The sequence below is a fragment of the Engystomops pustulosus genome, chromosome 3 (genome assembly GCF_040894005.1).
Source record: "Engystomops pustulosus chromosome 3, aEngPut4.maternal, whole genome shotgun sequence".
Taxonomy (NCBI): Eukaryota; Metazoa; Chordata; class Amphibia; order Anura; family Leptodactylidae; genus Engystomops; species Engystomops pustulosus.
In genome coordinates this window covers 88,092,494-88,118,655 of record NC_092413.1, presented here as the reverse complement: position 1 = coordinate 88,118,655, position 26,162 = coordinate 88,092,494, and the positions used below count along the sequence as shown (strand labels likewise).

At 38.4% G+C, this 26,162-nt stretch overlaps 1 protein-coding gene and 1 long non-coding RNA gene across 5 annotated transcripts in view; one reads left to right on the top strand and one right to left on the bottom strand.

The window, feature by feature from the left end:
* The window catches only part of SASH1 (SAM and SH3 domain containing 1), a 568,005-nt gene that overhangs the window by 214,124 nt on the left and 327,719 nt on the right, over positions 1-26,162 (top strand). The gene's annotated exons all lie outside the window — the stretch shown is intronic.
* LOC140120496 (uncharacterized) lies at positions 4,316-25,077 on the bottom strand. Its single transcript, XR_011853825.1, has 3 exons — positions 24,957-25,077; positions 19,328-19,518; positions 4,316-4,398 (listed from the first exon to the last, which is right to left on the bottom strand). It is a non-coding gene; the product is annotated as an uncharacterized lncRNA (long non-coding RNA).

Sequence of the window (26,162 nt, the reverse complement as noted above, 5' to 3'; positions counted from 1 at the left end):
TTAGAAGTAGTGTAATCACTTATGGCCACATTTGATAAAAATATGTACATATACCTTTGTGAACTCGTGTTCACATATGTCATGGTCCTCATATGTGACAACTCTCTATACTACATATCTGACAACCCAAAGCTCAAGACAAATGTCATCAACCCCCCTCCCCCCCCCCCCCCATTATGGCATATGAGCTTGTGGTATGGCCACAGTTGTCGCAGGGAGGTGGTCACATATGATCACATATCTGAGACACCCCTCCCAGCCCCCCCCCCCTCACCCTCATAACATAGGTGACCAATTTATTTTTACATGTAAAGAGCTGTGTGATTGTTTCTTTTCTGTGTAACAAATTGCACTTCATAGTGATGGTATATAATATTCCATGCTGTGTAGTGGGAAGCGGGGAAAAAATTACAAATGCAGTGAAAATGGTGAAAAACGCATTTGAGCCGTTTTCTTGTGGGCTTGGATTTTACAGCATTCAGTATGCACCCCAACTGACAGGAATACCACATTTATATAGGTTTTATAATGTTTTCATACATATACAAAAATTAAAACTCTGTCGGACCCGAGCCGGGAAGTGACACATTCATGAAATCAAGTGCATGATCTTAGTGAATCGTGGCACAGTCTATTTCTCTGTGCACTAGGCAGAAAATAGAAAGGTGTAGTGGGCTGGATGCAGCAGAGCCTGGAAGGTGTAGTGGGTGGGGTTGCCAGCGCCGTGTAGGCTGGAATGGGTGGATACACTCCCTGCTGTGTTTACAGTACAATGCACTGTGGGGAGTGTAGTTTCTGCAGCACAAAAACGTCCATACAGGAAGCTGAGATTGTAAACATTTGCAGGCTGATGTGTAACCCCATATGCAGGGAAGATTCAAAGTTTGAATCAAGGTAAGGCATGGTCATTAGGATAATGAACTATGAATACTGGGAGCATCTGGAGAATTTTTATGGTCCCGGATAACCCCTTTAAAGGAAATTTACCATCAAAATTTAGCTAAATATCTACATATTTGTATCCATGGCCTCCTTAATACTAAAATTAACTTTTAAAATTATGCTACTGAACCAGAAGAGTTCTGGGGAAAGTTATCAAAGCTCCTCTGTGCTGTAGATTCACAGGATGTTACACTATGAAGAGCACCTTCACCCTTCCTCTTTGGCCTGCTGCCATGAGATTAAAGAAGGAGGAGGGAGCAGGGGAAAGCAGGGGAGAGGGTGAGACAGTGTAACAGCTTGTGAAGCCAAGCCAAATATGAAGGCAGAATGTAAGCTCCTATGTAAACAGCATTGCTAGACAAGACCAAATTTTACAGTTTGAGTAGGTCCTTTGGATATAGAAACTTTTCTTGAAGCTGTGTTGCTGTCAGGTATTAATAAAGATTTCAATCTGTTTTTTATTTTCTTAACTTTGCTTAGAACTGGTGTCTGTCAACGTCAGGAAAATTAACCTGTCCTATCATGCCAGATGCAATCTCTTTTTTATTACACCTGTCATGTTCACTTAGTAAAGGCTGCAAAACCCTAACGTTGTCTCTGAGGTATCAAGAAATTGAGTTTTATTTAGTTTTGTGTTTTTCTACCTTTTTGTTATTGCTGACAATAAGTGTAATTGATCACAATGTGACAATGCTCCAGATATAACATTGTGTTTGCACCCATTTTTTTTTTGTCTAAGATTTCACTAAAAAAAGGGTCTTTGGAGCTTGTACATGTATTTATTGTTTGCGCCACACTTGTTGCATTTTGTTCGATACTTTCGAAAATTGTGCAACTAAAAGTGTGTGTTGATTTGTGTGCCTAGTTAGTGCCACATTTATTACTGCGATTCAACGAAAATGTGTTGCAACTGCATGAAGCAAAGTATACAAAGAAAAAAAAGGTTCAACTGTGTGCACATCCTGAAAACTGACCACATTAAGGCGCAATGCACATGACCATTGGAAGAATGTATGTATGGCAGCAAGCTTGTGGCTGTACCCCATAGACAGCAATGGCTACGTGGTGTGATATTGTGACGCACATGTGCGGCACTGTACTGCTCCATACACAGAGAAAAAATAGGACATGTCCTATCTTTCCCCATGTTACGGCGTCGTGTGCCGTGTATCTCTATGGAGAGGGAAGGGGGTCACCCCTCCTCCTCTCCATGGCGTCGGACATGTGCCCGCTCGTCTATGGCCGGACGGTCACGCATTCCTGTGCATGTAGCCTAGCTAAGAGCATACAACGCTATTAAAAAATGTGGAGCACAGTGCATATTAGTAAGGTAACTCCACTAAGGCAGACAGCAACAGTTTTCATGAATCTTGCTCATTGTGTAAAACCTGAATACAACAAAAGAAAAGCTTGAATTCTGTCACATTGTTCTGAAAAAAGTAATATTTTTCGAAGCAGATAAAATAATATGGGTGCGTGAGGAATGGAAGATGCATGCTTCACTAAGAACAAAGCAGGCAATTTCATGGCTCTAGTCGCAACGGCATCTGATTTAGCCAGAACCGGTAGATAGATTTAGGCATTTGGAAGATGGGAAATACGTGCTTTGCTTTCCCACATCCCCCACCAAGTTCCATTCATCTCCATAAACAGGTGCAAAGCCTACTGAACCCTGTAAAACACAGCATTCTTATGATTTCATATACAAAAGCATTACACTGAACACAGAGCTTACACTTTAATGACAGCTGCACCTATATGCTCATTATAGCTGCAAACACTTTATTATTTGTAGATGATGTCCCCAGCAGCCTATGGGCTACTTCATTAACAGCTGGCATTCCGATTTGAATGAATGGAAACATGTTTGTTCATGTTTCTAAGAATCTACCAAGTGTTTGCCTTGTTTTTCCTGCTTTAGCACCAGACTATCTAATTTAATCTATGATGTTCTTAGTAGCATTGTCTTTGTCCTGTATTGATTCAGTATGTCTCCAGCTCTCAGGAGACAATCCTTCAGCCTGCTCCTGCATCGCATTTCTTAATTTCTCTTATCACAGGGATGTGCTGTATTTATAATGACCTTCCTTTGTATTTATGGAGAGGTTACTTTATATCCAATGTTAAGCTCAGCCTGGGTGTTGATTGGGACAAAACATTTTTTGCAAGGAGTCGAAACTCTCTTTTCTGGACATAATACCATTTTTTACTCCCCACCTTCAAAAATCCATAATTTTTTTATTTTTCCATGTACATACATAGCGATGTGTGGGCTTATTTTCAGCATAACAAACTGTACTTCAAAGTGATGGTATTTAATATTGTATGTGGTAAGAAAAACGTATTTGAACCATTTTCTTAGTATCATAGTATATAAGGTATATATACTATATAAGTACTTATATATAAGTCCATCAAGTCCAACCTCTTGTGGGCTTAGTTTTTATAGATTTCACTGTGAACCCTTCTTTATTCTTTGGGTCAGTAGAACAATATAGGTTTTATTGTGTTTTAATACATTATAAAAAATTAAAACCTTCTGTACAAAAATTAATTTCTTAGTTTTGCCATCTGTTGGCGCTAATAACTTTTTCATATTTCAGTGTGAAACTGTGTGTAGTGTAATTTTTAGTGGGTAGAGCTGATGTTTTTTTACTACCGTTTTGGGGTCTGCACGACCTTTTGATCACTTTTTATTACATGTTTTATATGTTGTAAAATTTGGGTGCTATTTTCCATTGCCGGATTCAATACTGGGAATAAACGTTATTATTATTATTATTTTGATAGACTTGGTGATACCTAACATGTTAATGATTTTATTTGTTTATTTGTATATGAGTTCTAGGGAAAGGGGAGTGAATTAAACTTTTTAGGTTATTACTATTTTTCAGACCCCCTAGGGTAATTTTACCCTAGGTTGTGTTGTCTATCCTACCATACACTGCTATACTACAGTACTATTGGCACATTGTAAAAGATCATCAGAAATAAACAATGATGTCATGGGGAGCAGCGATCTAAGCCAAAATGGCGGATAACACCCTTGATTGGTGTTACCGGTGGATGTTTCCTGCAATAAACAGCAAACACCCAGTTTGTATGAGGAGGGCTCAGCCCCTGAGACCTCTCTATATAAATGAAACTGACGTGTGATGTAGTTATACCTCACACATCGGTAAGGTAAGGGGTTAAAGAAATGACATAAAACAATGAAGAGTTACTAAGCTGGACTGACATCCCCTGGAATTATTTCTGGAAATTATTTTTCTTTTTCCTATCACATGCATAGCTTTTAGAGGTCCTCAAGGTCTGGACAGCCTTTGCTATTTGTATTTTACGGTTCAATATATGAACAAAAGCCATTTCTCACTTCTGTAGATTGCCATGTCCTTGCTTCATAGAAATCTTTTCCCAAATGTTAGCCGTGTCTGGTTTATATCCCTCTCATCGGCCCTATGAAGAGAAAATTCTTTTTATGCAGTCACACTGACATTGCTGAAGATTTGTAACATTTGCAATTTATTTGTCACTTACTTAATCCCTGTCATTGATTTATGTGCCTGAAAAAAAGCTACAAGAAGATGAAATATATGCATTGCATTCTCAATGTGATATTAGGTAAGTATGTAAATGGATGTCAGTACTGGGCGGAATACAGGATGTACATTCAAAATCTGTGTGATTGATTTGTCTCTAGAATCAATGTTATGGGCAGATACTTATCAGGACTTGCGCGCCAGATTTTTGGCAGTGCCAGGAATTGTAATTATTTTCCCCTTTACGCCCCCTCCACAGCAGGTAGGCATGGACAGGTGTAAAGGCGGTCACTACTGGTGGAGAATTGGCTGTTATGGGCGTTCCTTCGCCCACGCCTGTGAACTAGCTGTAGTCTGTAGCCTAACCATAACCTGTAGCCTAGCCATTGCAATTCTAAGCCAGCCTGATTTATCTGGCATGCAGGAGGAGCACCATGTCCTAGTGAAGGATCAGTAAACCCCTATGGGTTTAGGTGAATGGGAGCTGAGCCTCCAGCTACGACGCTGCCACTACATAAAATTCATACCCATCTGCTTGCGGGTCCATGCACTGAGATTTGCTGTGTTTTAACCCCTTCCTACCGCAGCTTTTTTTCGTTTTTGCGTTTTCATTTTTCACTCCCCACATTCAAAAATCTGTAACTTTTGTATTTTTCCATGTACAGAGCTGTGTGATGGCTTGAATTACACTTCAAAATGGTGGTATTTAATATTCCATGCCGTGAACTGTGAAGCGGGAAAAAAATTCCAAATGCAATGAAATTGGTAAAAAAACGCATTTGTGCCGTATTCTTGTGGGCTTGGATTTTTACGGATTTCACTATGCACCCCAAATGACATGTCTACTTTATTCTTTGGGTCGGTGCGATTACGGGGATACCAAATTTATATAGGTTTTATAGTTGTTTTCATACATTTAAAAAAATTAAAACCTCCTGTACAATTTTTTTGGGGGGATTTTGCCATCTTCTGGCGCTAATAACTTTTTCATACTTTGGTGTATGGAGCTGTAGGTGGTGCCGTTTTTTGAGGATTTTGATGACGTTTACAATGTTATCATTTTTTGGACTGTACGACCTTTTGATCACTTTTTATAGAATTTTTAAATAATTTTTAAATGGCAAAAAAGTGCTATTTTCAACTTTGGGCGCGATTTTCCATTACGGGGTTAAACGCACTGAAAAGCCGTTATCATATTTGATAGATTGGGCATTTCAGACGCGGCGATACCTAATGTGTTTATGATTTTTACTGTTTATTTATTTTTATATCAGTTCTAGGGAAAGGGGAGTGATTTGAATTTTTAGGTTTTTTTATTATAATTTTTTTTTACTTTTTTTAATTTTTACTTTTACTATTTTTCAGACTCCCTAGGGTACTTTAACCCTAGGGTGTCTGTACGATCCTATCATATACTGCCATACTACAGTATGGCAGTATATGGGGATTTTTCTACTCATACATTACAATGTGCTGATAGCACATTGTAATGCATGGGTTAACCCGAAGTAGCTTCGGGTTTTCATGAGATGACGTCACGGGGAGCGGCGATCCTCAGAAAGATGGCGGCGCCCGCGGAAATTGTTTTGTACACACTGTTGAGCCATGGAATCAGGTAAAACAACGTAAACACATAATACTGTACACAATTAAACGATTAAGAGAAAAACAAATAAAGAAAACAAATATTAGGAGCAATAGGAGCACTAGGAGAATGTATTTGTGTGACGGATATTGGTGGCGGGGGATGGAGGGTGTTGGGTTTTGCGGCGGTGGGTGCTGGTATTTTATAAGAAACTTTGAATCTATTAAAACTTTCTGATTGCTACCAGATAAAATTGTGCCCCTTGAATGAAACATCTAAATTCAACTTTATACAGGATGAGAATCTCTGTGAGTTTAAATAGTTCAATGTTAAACTAGCAAATTGTTGATTGTAGAAGAAAAGAGTACATGGATAACAATATAACAACATGGTGCCTGGATCTATAAGTAAGTGTACCTGGTTTATCATGGATTTTGATGGTAGATTTCCTTTAAAATGGCACATTCAACCAACCCTGCTAAATAATGAGAAGCATAAGTAGTTGTTCCATCATGTAAAAAAGTAAAAGGCATCTAGACATATAGGAAAAAATCACATGAATCTGCCAAAATCAGCAGGGCCTCCCAACTCTTCTAAACAATAGCACAGTAATAAAGGATGGGGTGAATTAAATTTCATCATGCCCAAATCTTTGTTTCCCTGGCCTATTAGCTATGAAGAGTCTGGCAGTGCATTACAGCCTTCTTTGTCCATTGTAAACATGTGAATACTCAGCTAATTTATTCACATGTATGTGAGGGAGTGAGCAAGAGAAACTTTCAGGCCACAGTAATTGAAGGAGTATTAGCACTTTGCTGAAGCGACACTCATGTCAATGGATCATTATCACTAAAATGACACATCTCATTAGATCAGCAGAATCAATTAAGGAAGGAAAAATGGCCAACGTTGCAATGCTATTTGTGATCAGTAAATAAGGAGTTACAACTACTGTGCTGATCATAATATAATTGCACATTTCCACTCAGACTCCCTGCTGTTAATAGCATTAATTGTAGTTATGTTTTGTGTTTGCTAATGCACTTTAAAGGGTGAATCTGCAATCCAACCAATCAGCAAGCAAAAGTTTTAAATCAAAACTAGAATAGCCTAAAGAATCCGGTCTCATGTCAAAAATGGTGTAATAGTAAATAAGGTTTGAAAAATACATCAGTACATCGCATCCAACTTATTAGTTCTACATTATGCAGGGCTTATCCAAGGACAGGCAAAAGAAAACCCTGCAAGGCTGATGATGCCGATTGGCCCAAAGCAGGAAAACATTCCTTCCCAAACCCCTAATATGGCAGTCAAAATAACGAATAACTCCCTAGGTCAACAGAAACTACTTACAAAGTGTTATTGCAATAAGATGTCAAATTATTGCTCTCCTGAAAGGCATCCAGGCCCCTCTTGAACATGTTCAAATTATCAGCCATTACAGCATCTTGTGGCAGAGAGTTCCACAGTCTCAATGCTCTTACAGTAAAGAATCCCTGTCTAACCCTGTCCCTGTCTCCTCTAGACGTGGAGGATGTCCTCTGGACCTGGTCACAGGCCTAGGAATAAAAAGATATTTTGACAGGTCTCTGTACTGTCCATTCAAATATTTATACATTGCAATAAGGTGTCTCTTAGTTGTCTTTTTTTCTAAGTTGAATAACCCCAAGTTACTCAACTCCCCTAATAAGGTTGTTTGCTCTCCTCTGCACCTGTTCCAGTATTCCCTGGTGCCCATAACTGTACATAATATTCCATGTTTGGTGTGACCAGTGATTTGTATGTGCCATAAGAATCTATCCCTCTCTTGACACATGCTATAATTTTATTTGCTTTAGCAGACGAAGCTTGGCAATCATTACTAAAATTGAGATTACTATTCACCAATAACCACAATTCTTTTTCTCCAACAGTTTTACCAAGAAATGTACAACCCAAGTGCATTAACAATTATCCACATTAAAAGTTATCTCCAAAATTGTCAGCACAGGCCTCCACAAATCCAACTGTTATATTATGCTATTCTCCTCTGCATTAATTACATTACAGAGCTTAGTATCATCTGCAAATATTGAAACTTCACAGTGTAAACCCTCTACAAGGTCATTAATAAAAATCTTAAAAAGAAGCGGCCCCAATATTCACCCCTGTGGCACAAAAGTCGACTGCTGTTGAAACTGCTGTTGAATGGCATCTTGACCCTCTGGACTTTCCTTATTTCAGTGACGTCACCCAAAGGGGACTTTTTAACAGGAATGAATGTATATCTTTTGGCTGTGGCTGCCTCTGCACACTGCTGTTGTTGTATGCCAAAATTTCTCTACTCACACTGAGTGTTCACACTAAGGATATCTGCTGTGTATTATGCCTCCATTGTTATCAGCAAAACCAGATTTGGCTGGACACCACTGTATCACCAATGGAGGATGTGTAGTACTACTTTATTCAAATATTTAGTTCACTCAGTTTTTGATACATTATTCAAATTTGGTAGTGGGGTCATTTTATGTTGGTAGACAAAACTAACAAACTATAGTTTGGGTTTATTTCAAAGAGAATTTCATCTCTTGCCAGCACAGGTTTGCTCTATGCATTTTTTGTACTTATGACCCCAAAGAAAAGGATACCTTGCTACATACACTAGAAAGTGCACAAGTCTACTTTGTGTTTTATGTAACACAAATTTTGTTGTGGTCGCTGCTACTTAGGTGACCCTCAACCTATACCCGGTCAGGTCTATCCCCCTTTTTATGGGTTTTGTGCTAGTTGTGTCAGGTAATAGTTTTTTTTGCTAAAATCAAACCCCTTCTGCCTTTGTAGTAGCTACACATTTCTGCCCCCAGTCTATATCAGGGTAGGGCACATCTATTTGACTTCTCAGCAGTTTTTCTGTGTCCTCCATTATATTCAGAGTCTTATAACCCTTTTATTCTATTTTCTTCTCCTTATCTCCACCCATAAGGACTCTACATTCTCATTATTCTCACCAATTTCATCCTGCGGGATGGCCATGATCTATGTTTTCACATTTAAACAAGTCCATCTGTCAATATGATTACATGATCATTTCTAAAAAAGACTATAACCATCTATATTAACAGCCCAGTCATATCTACTGTCCAGCCATGTCTCACTGATACCTGCAATATCATATTTTTCCCTCCAACATTAAGAGTTCCAGTTCCTCTATCTTGTTTGTGAGGCTTCTAGCATTAGTGTACATGCACTTTTTATGGTTTTCCCATACTTATTCCTTTGGCTTAAATGAAATGAATTACCCCACTCTCTGTTAGATTTATTGCAGTTACCAGCAAAGATTTATCTCGCACAGCTGCACAATCCCCTTTTAGGTGCAGCCCGCCCATAGCAAAAAGCCTGTAGCCGACAGAGAAGTCGGCCCATTTCTCCACAAACGCAAACCATTCCTTTCTGCACCATTTTCTAAGCCACTTATTTAATTCCCTAAGCTCTTGCTGTCTCTCCAGAGAAGCTAATGGCAACTGGTAGTATTTCTGAAAACACTACCTTATCATAATTGACTTGAACTTTCTACCTAGTTCCTTAAAATCATTCTTAATTGTAGAATCTCCAACCACCAATATATGTAAAACCCTTTCTGCACTCCTACTCCTGCTGGCTTTCTCCTAGCATCAGATACAGCCTGGTATATCTATCAGCCCTTCTTATAAAATCATATGCAGCTATTCCTGAAGTGGGCAGCACTTCCTAGTTGTGACATCAACTAAGGGCACTGAGGCCAGAGCACTGAGGGCATTCATATGAATCAGGACAGCATATTTGTAATTAGCCAACCTGAAGCATGTGATGAGTCACATGCTTATGATATCACTCAAGGTCCTGTTTTCTTGCACTCCTCTCCTACAACCCCTCTTAAAAAGCCTCCTCTTGTCTCTAGCTGTCCTATATGGTTTGACATGGTTACCAGGAAACATGGCAAATGTAGATTAGCTTGGGGAAATGTAAAACCTCCGCTAGCAGCTAAGCACCTGCAGATAGCTAATTACAGTAAAGTAGAGAATTGCTTATATTTGCTTAGTACAGCAAAAGTTTTTATACTGGGCCCAAATGATTGCATGGGTTTCATTTGTGGTACAGCTACCTGTGAATGCAGTTCCTTTGTGCAATGAATTGTATTTTCATAAAAGTGCTCTGGAAAAGGTGGTGCTAGATCCATGCTCCCCAGGCTTATTGTTTTTCACCTATCCAGCGTTTAGTTTGATTGCTTTTTCCAAGTCAATATTAGGACAGATGAATTGTTAAACCTTTGGTTCTGTGGATGTAAACAGATGTGACAGATATATTTGCTGTTTGATTTTAATTAACCTACAAAGATGAATCCACAAGACACAGATGTGAAGAATTCGTGTCCCTTGTTATCTTCCTACAAGACTCAAACATCAACCTTATAACCTGCTTCTTGTTATAAAAATATAGTTGCTGGAAAATAAGATTTTCATGGATTTCCACTGCTGACGTGAGGATATTGATACAACGTGATGCTAGACAATTTAGCTAAGTAGTGTGCCATTCCTTTAGCATATTTGTATCATCACATTTCTTCATGGTCAGTAGAGGACTAGTCGAAAAGGTGATCATGAAAAACCAATTAGAAGGCTTATATTTATGCTGAATATTTATCCCATATTCCAAGTAGAAATTGAAAGGACTAAAGGGAACCTATCACCAGAAGAACCATTTTAGCACCCTTCAGGTCCCCACAGAGCATAGTACATACACTGTCATAGGACATACAGTGCAGAACTCATAGGGGGCCTGATCGATATAACTACCATAACTGTCATGCTACTGTAAGGCTACATGCATACGAAAATATGCTCGTCTGACTTTTTTGTCATTTTGCAAAATCTGAATAAAAAGTTATAAAAGGCTGTACATTTGCATACATGGTGAAATGAAAATGAAATGAATGAAAACACCAGCTTTTACCCCAAAAATAACATCATACACAGTTTTGTACACTAAAGATTAAAAAGGTTATTGTTGTTAGAATATGACAAAACAGATTTGAACACTTTGCAGGAGAAGATGTCCCTCTCCTCCTAATCCCTCGGCACTTCCCAAGCCACCACAGCCATGGGTGGATTGGCCATGTAACAATTAGACTGGGGCCGATGGGGCAGTTTTGGCTGTATACAGGGGGTGCAGGCAGGCTGGCTGTATGTGGGGGGGGGGCAGGCTGGCTGTATACTGAGGGGGGAAGGTTGGCTGTATACTGGGGGGCATGCAGGCTGGCTGTATACTGGGGGGTGCAGGGTGGCTATATACTGAGGGGGGCTGGTTGGCTGGCTATATACAGTGGGGCTGGCTAGCTATATACTGGGGGGGCTGGCTGGCTGCATACACAGAGGGCAGGCTGCCTGCAAATAGGGGGGGTGCAGGCTGGCTATATACTGGAGGGGCTGTTTGGCTGGCTATATACAGTACAGGGGGGTGGCTGACTATATACTGGGGGGGGGGGCTGGCTGGCTGCATACAGGGGGGGGGCAGGCTGGCTGTCCACAGCCCTTCTAGCTCATTAGCATAAAATTACAAGTTGAGTTGGAAGGAAGGAGACCAAGGACAAAAATGATAAGATTACCACAGTCACAGTACCTGGATCTTTCAGTAAGTGTCCCTTGCTCTATGGTTGTGTAAATATATAAGCCTGTATAGTATAATAATGATTTATAACTCAGTAATTCTTTAATAGGATCTTAACGTAAGGTGAGATAATCCTTTATAGTTGATCCTATTTCTCATGCAGGAAAATCATATGTGAAGAGCCTCAATCAAACCCTGAAATAACCACAGGTCATTCCAAATCGGATGAGACAAATGAGAAACAAGTTATCCTTTAAGTAATAAGTATTTATTAACAATGTGCCACCATGCCTTTAATGATTCAAGCCAAACTGCCAAGCAGACAACTGTCCTCCAGTTAAATGAAAGCCCAAGAGATTAGAAGAATTTGCATGAAGTTTGAAGAACACGGCAGCATTTCTGAGGGTGTTAATGTGGCTGCACTTTGTATTAGATAAACACTAAAGACAAGGACGGATTATCCGTGCTCTATTATGTAAAAGGGATGTGCTCTTCCAGAGGCAACCTGGCATTTCATTTGCATGTGTTTATACTTAATCAACAACAGGGTGCAATGTGTTGCCAGGAAACATTATTTAAGCATTCAGGCAGCAGAAAGCCCTTGGGAGCACTATGGCACATAAATTGAATAGTAAAATGATATTGGAAAATATCTGAGTGCACATACCGGCAGTAAGTTTCTCAACAATTTTTTAAATGAATTACTATTTGTATATCTAACAACAACATTGTATAAATTTCCAATTACGCATGTTTACGCGTCCTTTTTTTAAAATCCATGTCGTATCTACCACCGATAAACCTGTTTGCAAAGTTGCTTCCTATTGGGTGACATACTGGTTGACCAATTGAGTGACCACACAGAAAAAAGTTTTTATGCATAACACTGGTGAATGACCTGTCATTTGATGTCAGCAGGGATTTAAATTAATTATGCATTTTTTACAGTGGAAATAAAACACCTACATGCTTTTTTTTTGGGGGGGGGGGTGTCATTTTAATAATGTGTATTTTTGCTAATGCAATACATTTTGTTTTTTGGTCTGAAGTCATGTGATCACGATCTGCTAGGCAGCTGGACATTTTTGTGTATAAATTCCCCACTGCATTTGCTGGTATCAAGTAGGCAATCATTATCTGTTCACCCCTGTGACCTCTTCTCATCTCCAGGGTTCTGTCTGTAGCAGAAGCAGGATGATTGATGAAATACTTCATACTGGTCACTGAATGATATGGAAATGACGGCAAAGCAGATAATATGTGATGACACATCCTTAAATAAGAAGTCTATCACTTCATTACAACATATGGAAATAGAAAAATGAATAAGCAGCATGTAATAGTTTTAGCAGTTTAACATTTTTTGCAAGATGTTTAAGCCGGCATCTGAGTGTTTTAATATGAGTTTTGATATTCATATTTTCAGATATTTAAAAAAAGAGATAACTATTGGGAAAATAGAATAGCTGTCTATTTTATTGAAGAAATTAGCTTGAAGCTTTTCTGTTCATTTATATTTAATGTTCAGGAGAAAGGATTGTGTTTGGCGCGATGCATGACTGCCTGCCCTGATTACATATTCTTGTTTACAGAAGAAACCAAAATGTGACTATGTACACACATCTCTCAGACTCGCGTAAACAAATGTCTCTCTGGTTATACCGCCAAATGGGAAGGAGAGATTTAAGAGCGTTTCGAACCACAAAATGCCCAGAGCGAACATATCAACTTAAGGACATGCTGTCAATGGTGATGCTGAGTAATTAACCAGACCTGTTCTTCTTAAGGATTGTTTCCTTGCAAGTAGTTGAATTATTTAAAGTAGAAGTATCACATATTTTGCAAGTTAAAGAGCTGAGAATGTTGTGTTGGAATTGAAAAAAAAACTGTAGAGTATGATAAAACACATTCTACCATGTGATAATGGATGGGAGTTATCAGAGCTGTGTGATATAATGAGCCGTGCACCTGTGTGACCATGGACAGATTTCAGTCCACTGGAAATAACAATGAAACATTCTATACCAGGACAGCAAGCAGAGATGTAGAAAACCCTGAGGAATTGATACAAAAAATATATTGGAAATGTGTATAACTTTTCATTACTCAAACAATATCCATTACTCGTTGAAATGGAAATACCCCTTTAACTTCTATCTGGAGCAATATAGTGAAGTATTTTTATATAGATTTCAACAGAAAGCAGTTCAGGCTGCGTTTCTTCAGAAGTTATAATAAGCTTAAAAAGTAAAAATCACATTTCTTGTAAAGCTTTGGTCAATGTGGTCACCAGTTTTCAGGTGAGTTAGAAAATTTAGAGGGAAGATGCTTGTGAGACTGAAGAAGAAACAATGCATGGTATCCTCTGACAAAACAAACAGAGGAATGCCATTTTCTTACCATTTTTGATTTTAAGGATTTCATTGTATGATCCAAAAACCCATCTTCTATATTCTTTGGGCTACTCTGAACATAAATATACCAAATTAATATAGCTTTGTTATTTTAATATATCTCTGTTGTTTTTATAACATTAAAAAAAATGTAAATCTTAAGAAATAATCCAATATAAATAAACCATAAATTCGGGACAGTGTCAACATTTCTATTGATCACGTCATCATTCATCATTTTGGGGACTGCAGGTCCTTTTGTTCACTTTTTAAATTTTTTTACATTAGAAAGTTCACCAGATGGGATAATTATTTAGAAATTTGAAAGATTTGGCATTTTCATATGTGAAGATACCTAACATATTTACGATAATGTTTAGTGGTGTAGACTTGTGATGAGTAAATAAATCAGGTGATACCATTTTGATTCCAATGCTACATGCACACGTTCACATGAGCAGAGGTGTGCCATGAGCTGCTATTCAGATGGAGCTCAGTGACCGCACCACAAATCAGGGCAGGTATAGGACTTGCTCTATTTTTAGCGGTGTGGCCGCATGGCTTGGACATAATGGGGGATATTTATCAGAAGTGTTTGAGGTAAAACTGTTCTAGTTGCATGGCAACCAATCAGAGCTCAGCGTTAACTTTATAAACAGCTATGGGAAAATGGGAGCTTAGCTCTGATTGGTTGCTATGGGCAAATAGAACAGTTCTACTTTCAAACACTTCTGATAAATCTACCCCAATGCGCTCACGGCATGGCGTCCAATATAACGATTTCAATTTTTTTTTCACCCAATAAAGGGAATCTGCCACAAGGTACCTTTATTGAGCCTCCCCATGTCCCCAGAGGCAATAAATAATTTATCCCTAGACTGTTTTTGTACAACTTCTGGCATTAGTAGTTAAAATAATAAGTTATATCAAAGTTGACCTGTCTCCCTGCCGTGTCCTGGGCCCCTCCGCTGAAAAAGCTTGTCAGCAGTGATTTTGAAAAAAAAAACCTCCCCCTGTCCATGAAGAATTGCCCTGCCAGGAACTTGATCTTATATTCATGAATATTAACATAAGGTCCTGGCAGGGAGATTGCCCATGGACAGATAGAGATCACATGATCCTCACTTTGTGACCATTTTATGGTCAGTCATGTCAATCTGATGAGGTAAAAGTCAGAAGGCTTTAATTTACATATCTACAAAGCGGTGCAGATTATATAACCACTTACCAACATATGACGTATTGTTTTATTAATAATTACATGTTGGCTGCGGGTGTATTGAGAAGGCTAACGGGCTTACGCCTCACCATACAAGGTACCTACCGGTGACAATAGTGATCTGTTAACCCTTTGATTGCTGTGGGCAAAGCTGGTAGCGGCGGTAATAAGCCAAAGGCATATCGGCACCGCCATCTTGGCTTACTAGTCACCACCCTTGATGTCATCATGGAGCATTGACCTGTCGCCATCAAAGCCTTGGGTCTTTGTTAGATCTGAGGCTGCCATACTGAAGTAATATAATAACAATTATGTTATAAAACGTTATCAAAAGGCCATCCTCAAAATAGTAGCATTATGAAAACATTATAGGATCTTTTGTAAAGAAGGTTTTAATTTTTAATTGTATCAAAATACATTGAAACCTATTTAGATTAAGCATCCCGTGATTTTACAGACCCATAAAATAAAGGAGATATGTCATTTGGGGTGCATAATGAAAGCTGTAAAAACCAAGCCCACTAGAAATTGTGCAAATTAGGTTAGGTAGTTACAATAAGCTAAAAATAGGAAAGGACATATTGTTTTATGGCCCCACATTTTCCAAAACTTGTACAGTGCGCTTTAGTTCTGTATGATTCTAAAAACTAGACAGACTAAAAATGGAAAGTGATAGTGAAATGTGCATTCATGTCTTCTATTTCCACAGACAGCACTTATTAGGTTTATTTAGAGGAAACTACTAGGCCCAGGGGAGCAGCAATTAAGCTGCTTAAGCCTAGTTCACCGCACTTGTCAGCTTAGGATGCTGAGCTGGCTGGACTGTCACTTTACTGTAAGTGATAGAGCATACAGCTGCTAAAAACTAACATCTAGGCTTAAAATATCTGATATGCTTTTACTACCTTTACAATCCAGGGCCCACTATCTGACAAATATTGCTTTTTATTTAGACTATTTGCTAACAGGAGATTGGTGTATATTTGAAGAAATGTAAGTATATATTCTCTATATCAAGACCCATGGCTATTACAACCATATTGGTGGTTAGAGGACTCCTTCCAAACTAAAATTTAGGTAGCACAGAATTGGATGGAAATATAATAGTGTAAAGGTGTCTGCTAAAAGGAAAGCTTTTTATTTGGTGAAATTACCTGCTGATGATAAGGTCCCATGAGGCATTATGGTTACATATGTAACCTACTTTATTAACACATCTAGGCTAGGACCATACAGGCCAGTCCTTCAGATAAAAAAAACTCAGAATCAATTCCTCACGATTTTCTAGATCTCTGCTTGCTGTCCTTCTATAGAAAGCTACATAGTTTAACAGTGTGTGAGATGTATATTTTTAATTATAACAAAGAGTTCCGATTACTTTCAGTGATAATAATGAGTCATGCACTTGTGTGACATCAAATGACCACGGATAGATTTCTATTCACAGGATGTCAGCAAGCAGAGATCTAGAAAACCGTGGGGAATTGCTGCAGAAAGTATATTGTAAAATTGCATAATTTTGCATTACACAAACAATATCAGTTATTTTCTGAATATTGACAAACCCTTTAAAAATGGACTTGGGTCTTTTTTCAACCTGATAAACTATGTGACTATCCATGGATGTTAATGCATTTAAGGGTTTGTCCAATTGTAGGAAATTATGGCTGCTTTTTTTTTTTTTTTTTAATAAAAACACCTCCTCATCTGACCATGTGCAATGTGGGGTGTTGCAACTAAGCTGCATTCATTTCTTTATTGCTGAGCTGCAATATTGGCTAAAATCACACAGGTGTGGCAATGTTGAACGTTTTCGAAGCCCTGAAAAATAATTTTTCCTTTTGGGTGAAAGTATATCTAAAGATATTTAGAAGTGACTTTTGCATAATTTTCTTCCAATTTTTGCATTTTTACTACAATTGCTTGTGCATTAGGCTACATATAAATAAGATTATTTAAGAAATAATGGGAAAATACCCACCCGTGCTGTGAATGTATGATAAAAGCGTGGCTAGATAAAGAATACATTAGGTAGTCCATAAAAGTGACGCTTATCTTTTCAGGAAGGTAAGATGAATTGTATGGTACTTAACATGTTATCACAGAAAATACTATTTGTCCTAAGAAAATCAATAAAACTAATTGTAAATTAATAGATTTCTAAGTGTGGGGAAGCATGTGAGAATATAGATGAGATCTCTAAGGAACGTGTTTGCTTTAGTTAAGGGTAAGGACCACATGCCGTTTTATGTGACATTTTCAAGTGTAAACACATTTCTGTTTCCTCTCCCTACAGAATTAGACTGTGACTGGAGCATATAACAGTCCCATTAACCACCCACTGTTAAATGGGGAAATAAGTACACCCATGAAAACATACACAAATAACCAACAGATCAACACATGGGTCAAAATATCAGCAAAAATGACCTATTTATTATACTTCTGATTCTATTTTCAGAGCCATCAGATAAACATAGGAAGGGTAATTTAAAATTCACTTCTTTATAGATGTGGCAACTTAAAATATAATATGTGACCATCTTATTGCTCTGTAATGCCTTTATGTCATTATTATATCTTCTCTATTATCTGTAAAGCACAGCAGAATACGATGGCGCTATACAAATAAAAACATATTGTTATTATTATATGTGATGTCTGATCCTGCCACATTCATGTGGTTTGTATTGACTTGTAGATGTTCTTGCTTTAGCTGAAAAAGGTAATTTGCAGCTCTATACAAACTTAAACATACAATGACCTGGTTGAATCTGAACACATGAATAGTGGAAAGAGATTATGTCATTATTACTGACATATTTATGCAGGGTATTATTGAGATAATGTTTAAAAAGTCACACAATATATCAGTTCTAGAAACTTCCTAGAAGGTTAATGACTCCCCATAACAGCTCCTGACCTGGAGAGGGCCCTATTTGCTTCTCTCAGCCTGCCTATGCATTGGCAGGGGTGTTGCACAATCTTTATCAAGTTCTCTAAACACAAAGAGAACATATTTTCTGAATAAGGAGAGGGGAGGAAGTTCTTTACTATACATCTGGAGGTGGCTCAACCCTTCTTTTGTCCAAGCAGTGTTGGGATGTTGACACTGGGACTTGAACCAAGGTCCCCAGTGCTGCAAGGCTGTAATGGTAACCACTAAGCTGCGGTGCTGCCCACAATAGAGACAGTACTTTAACATAGTTAAAAAAAAGTGCAGATAAGGTTGTACTATGTGTATTTGCTAATGTGTTCACTTTATAGGAAAATTGATTTTGAAAGAGGAAAACAAAAATCACACTTGCAATTATTTATAATGATTCCCATTTTGCAGTTCTCTCAGCATTTTCAAAGTCTTCACCGTATTCAGCCCAGCTCTGTGTACTTGTCCTTTCATAAAAGATATCTGACCTTTCTGTGGAAGTATCTACAGTGTCTGCCATTACACAGTGAATAGACTGTAAATTTCATATTTCTCCAATCTCTGCATAGCAATCATTGCTCTGCTGCCTTTGAAATTCACTATTCTTCGGTTTTAATGGATAACCCAGTGTCATTTCTGGGTTATTTTGGTCCTGAAACATTTTTAATCTTTGATAGTATGGAAGGAAACATATGTATTGTGATGACATTTCCTAGTCACACTGGTACATCAGAAATGCTATTACTCCAATCTATCATAAAAGAAGTATTCTATTCAGCCCATACATGTATTATTCATTTCATTAGTTTGGTTACTTTGCATGGATTGTACCATCAGAAAATGACTTTTTTGTTTACTTACTTATTAATTTGGGGTTTATGTTACACATATCTTTATAGACTTTTTCCTTTTCTGTTACATGTTAAATTCAATATTATCAAAAGAAATTTTGCAGTTTTAACCAGATGCACACGACCTTGGACCATAAAATAATCGTCTGTGCATCATCTGTTTTTAGCTTGCATGGTACACAGCTGCACTTTATGCAATACTTTTTAATGGATCAGTACCCATGGCAATTGTATTAACCCCATTGCTTACCTGGTGCTGCAGTGTTGTTTGGAGAGAGCTCACCGCGGCAACTAGCCGTGCTGCCAATGGGCGCCGCCATGTTGGATGGCAGATCACCCCCGATCAGCAGTAAAATTGCTATATACTGCAATAAAGTAGTATTGCAGTGCACAGTATGAGCAATCATTCTGTGCAGGTATCCTAGAGGTACCCTAGAGGGTCTGAAATAATAGGAAAGAAAAATGTTAAAATTTTTTTAAAATTTTTAAAAAAATTAAAAAAGTTTAAATTAACCCCCCCCTTTCCCTATAACATATATAAAAATAAATAAACAGTAAAAATCATAAACATGTTAGATATCGTCACATCCGAAATTGATACAAATAAAAATTGATAGGTCTGTACACTAAAGTTTGAAAAAGTTATTGGCCTCAGAATTTGGCAACATGTTAAATATTTTTTGTACAAAAGATTTTGATTTCAACCTCATAAAACCTTAATAGACCATGCTAACGATCCGATAAAAAGAAGAGCATGTCCTAATAGTAAGATTTTCACAGATCATTCATAGACTTGTGACATTGTTTCATAAGCTTTACATATATCCCTATCCTGTTTCCCAGTGGAAAGTCATTGTTTTACTCTATGAAAATGAGCTTTTCTGAGCATTTGGGGTTGGCAGTGCCTGTAGGTGCACCTGTTTTCCTAATTTCATAGCATAATTCTATGAGAAATATGACAAATCTCTGTGAAACAGGAAATGTAGGCCTCGAAGGCTATGGATTGGCCAACAAAATGGTGGCTTTACTTGTGGGGTGATTGGAAAGCCGGTAGACTCCCTTTAATGACACATCTCACTCACAACAACAAATACAATCAAGTAGGAGTCTGAAATCCAATGCTGGATACATTTCAATGCTTTCCCATTTTTAAAATTCTCTTTCATGTCTTACAAGAAAGTGGTATATTTTTATTAACCCTTTGATGTGTTAGACAGGGTCAGTGGAAAAGCTGGTAATAAAATATGCTGGCATAATGCACATGATACACTCGCCTTACTTGATGCTGCTCGGCCTGAACTACATAGAGAACTGATGTGTCACATAATTATCCAGCTTTTACTTATTTGTTCTAGAATTATTGATGTACGCTTATTATTTTTCAATCCTCTACTCTGTCCTTGGCACAGTCAGGGGCCGTATGGGACATACGCTTTAACAATCTGTTAACAAAAATACTTTGTCTGGCATGTCAGAGCTTTGTTTCATGTTCTGGAAGGAAAAGCAAAGCACATTTGAAACCTGCTGAATACTAAGGCCAATTACCAAACGTCTCCTACTAAGGGTTAAAACTGATTTCTGATGGGATATTCCGCTTTAAAGAACTAAATACAGTACATTGTATTTCTCTTATTTTTAAATGTAGCCATCATCTGTGAACTATTAACCCTAAGGGTCTATTTCCACATTGTTGACCTGTTGAAGTTTTTACTGTACTTTAACAAAAAAAATATCAGCTTTGAAAAACAGTAGAGAATGTCAGTTTTACATGGCTGAGATTCAGCACGTTCATCTGAAGATACTCTAAGCTTTAGGCTACATTCACACACATGTATGGGGGATGTAAATACGTCCGACGTATATTTGGCCATTATAGGTCCCCCATACACTTCTATGGGCTCATAACCCTGTACGAGAGCAGTATGGTGCATAGCCTGTAGAAAGATAGTATATGTCCTATCTTTCCACGTGATACGGCGCTGTGTGCTGTATATGCCTATGGAGAGGGGAAGGGGTGAGCTGCGCTCATCCCCTGCTCCTCTCTGCAGCGCCAATGTATGCCCGCCGTACTACGGTATAGCGGGCATACATCCTCTGAATGTAGCCTTATAATGTGCTGGCACATCGTTACCATCACAGGCAAGATTACGTGGTAACAGAGCATTGCATGTGATAGATTCCTTTTAAAGGTTTAAACGATCTACAGCCAAATGTAAAATCTATTATTTCTAAAACATTAAAATAAATGAGAAGATCTAGTATCCAATTACTAAGAAAGAATGCAATTGTAGAAAAAAATGTAAGGATCCCAGAGGTAGCACAAGGCCGGGTGGAGAAAGGAGGGGGAGGGAGCGCTCCTCATCCCTCCCCTACCATTGTAAGACGAGCAGCTACCCGGCTAGGTGAAGGTGCAGAGAAACACTGGTGGAGATTTGTCACTATCTTTCTTCATCATGTTAGAACAAAAAAGTCACAGATTTATCCGCAGAGACTTTTTCGCACACTTTATTGTGACTTTTCCACATCTGCACCACAACTCGTGGTTCACTGTTTTTCAATGGATTTGTTATATTCATCTAAAAAATCCAGCTGTTTAGACTAAAGTTAGGTGTATTCCCCAACTGGAACTTTTTAATAAGTTGCTAAAAAGTCACAAATGCTAGACAGCACCTTGAAAAAATGTCAGGTTAAAAAAAATGTAAAAACTTAATTTTATACAGCAATGTAAAAATACAGTACAAAAAAACATTTTGTATCTAAAATGCTTTATTTGCCTTAGACCTCTCCAGGGCAAATTGTGCATCTGTATCACAGGCCACCTTACAGTCTTGTAACTAAGGCCTAAGATTGTAAATTGGTCCTGTTGGACCTGCCTGTATTCAACCTAATTTACTGAATAATATTCTGTTAAATTAGAACCCACACAGTTTTTGAAAACCAAATGTAATGGCAGGACACAGACAAGGACAGTGAGCCCTGGCACTGAGACCCCCAATCTGTCCCTACCTACTTATTGGGTCCCCCCTAAACGGAGGCCAATAACTGGGCAACGTTCCCTCCCTACCTACTTATTGGGTCCCCCCTAAACAGAGGCCAATAACTGGGCAACGTTCCCTCCCTGGGTAAGGTGTGAACACGTAACAATACAGACAAACAAACACAATAAGGCAAGGTATACAATCCGAGACGGCAACAGCGGGGAATAACAATAACCAAATCACAATCCAAATAGAGAGGTCAAGACACAGGCAATAGATCAGAAAACAGAAACTAGAGAATACAAGAGAAACTAGAGAACACAGCAAAATAGCAGTTTGACCAGCAAGGTCTGATGAGAGTAGGCAGGTATATAAGGCAGTTCCCAGACATGCCTCCAGCAGCACACTGGAGGATCTGTCAATCAGGCTAGTAACCCTTGCTAGGCAGGGCTGAAATGCAAGGAGCAGAGTGTGGCTCAGTTAACCCAAGCCACAGTTCACACACAAATTAACACCACCTATTCTGCCAACTGCAGATAGTGGGATGTTTTGGCAATCACTATTAGGTGATTGATCAGATTGGAGTCCAACACCTGGCACCTCTCCCTATCAGCTGCTTGAAGTATGTGGTACACTGCAATGAATGCTGCCTGTGGTGTGGTATACACCCATTACATAGACTTTTTTCTGCTAATTTTTATTCAAGGACATGAGATTCATCTGAAACACTAAGCACAGCTGTAGTACAATGATAAGCAATGTGTTTGGTGAGGAGTGAGAAGGCTGTAGAGCTCATCTGAACATTGCAGTCTTTTCAAAAAGCTGATCATTTGTGGTGCTGGTTATCCAAGTCCAAAAATAAGCCTCTAGTCCAGTGGTGGCAAACCTATGGCACGGGTGCCAGAGGTGGCACTCGATGCTCTTTCTGTGGGCACCCAGGCCTTCACCCCAACACAGAGTTTGCCAGATAGGACTCAAAGCTTTCTCCTGTGATCCAATAGAGCCCAGGAAGTGCCATGCTTAGCGCTATTTAGCTACCAGTATTACAGGAGGAGCGAGAAGGTGTGGATAGAGATGGATTGTCATTGGACCTCCTGCTCCGAGTCCCCTGAAGAGGAGAGATCAGGACCTTGGAGGGAAGCTACAATCCAAATTTCTCCATCATTTTTATTGTATTGGTGAACTCAGGACACCAATACGATTAAAACCTGTAATGCAGCAGGGATCAATAAGTTACTGCTTAAATTATCATGTTGGCACTTTGCAACATATAAGTGGATTTTGGTTGTAGCTTGGGCACTCTGTCTCCAAAAGGTTCGCCATCACTGCTCTAGTCGGATTTACCTTAAGGAATAAAATTGAATTTTGAAAAAAAAAAAACAATGGTAAAATTATGTCTTAATAACACTCTTTAAACTGTCTAAATTTGTGGGCTAAAACACAGTCCGTGATCAGCCCACGTTCGCATAACATGCAAAACGTTCTGTGTCACAGGCTCACCATACTCCAGGAATGTTATTTCTTGTATCATATTAATTTATGATCCAAGTGACCCCTGCTTCCCCCACTGAAAGCAGCGCCGATATTGTAATAGATTACAATACACTACTACTACTACAGGGACTGCTTACGTCATAGATCTATATGATGCAAGGATTCCCGTCCCTGCAGTGCCATCAGCCTGGACTCTGTATGTTCTGTGCATCACAGGCTGATCACGTACTGCTGTGTGTTTAAGCCCTAAAACTCTGTTCACTATATTGTACTAATTAAACCTAAAAAGTAGCTGAAAGAAAACTGTGACCTGATTGCACAATAACCATATCATTCCTACAAAGTGACTTTCATCACAGCAGTTCACTCGTAAGGCAGCTGGCATATGTACAGACAAATAACATCAAGGTCATTGCGAAGCCTTATGATCCACAATCTCTACACTCCTGCTGCAGCAGACTGTGTTCTGACATCTGGAAAGTAAAAGTGTCAAGGTACCGCTTCAGGTATTTTCCAGAACATTAGCTATAATGCTACATTATACCTCCTGCATTTCTGTTTGTGTAAAGTACAATCACTTTGATTATATGGACATTCACCAAGATGTTTCTGCATGTTGCATCACATATGGTTGGTTTTATTTTCTATCATGTTAAAATAGAAACCAGCAGCAGTTGAATAGAACCTGGAGAAAGGCAGTCATAGATAATAGAAAGTAATATAAAATGAGTATTTATAGAATGCTACTGTGTATATTAGTATATTATTCTGAGCCCCAATTAACCGTATTCCCAGTATTTTACAATTGTTCATGATAGCCACAATAACATCAATTAGTTGATACATAAAGAGTACAAGAAACATTTAAATATATGGGTCCTGGGAGATCAGCCATTCCCCATTCCTCCTCCAACTGTATCCAATGGCATCCAATGTATCTGGCATTGCAAAATCAAGCTTTTAAAAAACCTTCCCTTACTGCTCTAGCTAAAATAGGATGCCAGGAATACTAAGCCATGTTGCTAAGCTAAATCTCTGCCCAACTTTTCCTTGAAATAAAAAAAATCTTTCTTCTCTGAAATATTTTCCAACATTGTTTTAAGAGAATATAGACATAATATTATGTAGACAAGTATTTACTTTTGACATTCATTTTTGATTTTAGAGTTCTCTTAGCCATCTGCAGTCTGGCCATAGACTAGGAACATTCATGTGACCTTTTAAACATCCTATTTATGGAGGTTGAGTTAAAAACATTTTTAAAAAATGACAAAAAATGTTTTAATGACAACACGGCTGTTATATTAAAGCCTTGACTTTTATTGTGCAATCTAGTTTAAGACTTCTTAGAGAGCTTATCTATCAAAGTAATAAGTACAGAAAGTACATTGGGGCACATTTACTTACCCGGGCCTGTCGTGATCCCCGTTGTGCGTTGTCCAACGATAATGCTTTCTGCCGTGATTCACTAAGATCGTGCGCCCGATATCCTGCATGTGTCACTTCCCCGCTCAGGTCACCTTCTTCTTCTTCCTGGTGCATGTAAGTGAGACACAATTTTAAAGTTAAATCCCACGCCCAGTCAGCCCCCCCCCCCCCCCCGGATTTCTGTTGCATGAAAGTCAGTGCAATTGCGCCAAAATCTGATTGTGTGCAACACAATCCCCTCCTAAATACCTGTCAGAGCGGTGCAAATCCCGAAAATTTCTAAAAGCCGACGAAAGTGCGATCCGTGGGACCCTTAGTAAATAAGCCCCAATTAGTTCTCTGAATCACTACAGCATGTATGAGTACTACTCTCCATATTGTGATGCCCTGGAAAACATCTTCTTACTTCCTGTTATAGTGTGAAAACACTTAGGGAAGTGAAAAAAATATTTTTTTTTTACAATTAGTTTTTCCATGTATTAATATTAGCAGCATATTGTGGCAGAAAACTTTGATTTAAGATACATTTATTAATTCTGTCCATAATTCCCCATTGAGAAATCCCCATTGTAATGCATATGCTAATGAGGCAATTGGTGCACTAGGTTGTGTCCTTAGCACCCAGAGCACAACTATTCCTTCCTGCATCACTACTCTCCCTGTCAGATAAACAAGAGATTATGTGAAGAGCAATGGGTGACAATGGAGAGGGAAGTGATTTAGGCAGGTATATCAGTGCTCTGTTAGCTTAGAACATGACTTTGGTGCACCAACTGCATCATTAGCATACAAAGTAAACTGATAATATCTTGAAAATGTATTGTTGCATGCTCAGTTACTTACAGTATACACTGCAATACAAGTGTATTGCAGTGTAAAGGCTTGAATAAGCGATCGGATGATCGCTTATTCAAGCCAAGAAGTAGAAAGTGTAAAAAAAAGTTAAAAAAAAAAATTAAATCTTTTTATAATATAATTAAATAAATAAATAAAAGTCCCATAATCTCCCCAGTAACACATCAAAATGCAAATAAAGTAAATAAAACACAAAAACACGTACATATTTGGTATCACCGCGTCCGTATTAATCTGTACAATAAATCTAAATCAATATTGAACCCGCTCGGTGAACTACGTAAAAAAACAACTCAAAAAACTTCCCATAATATACAATTTTTCATCAAA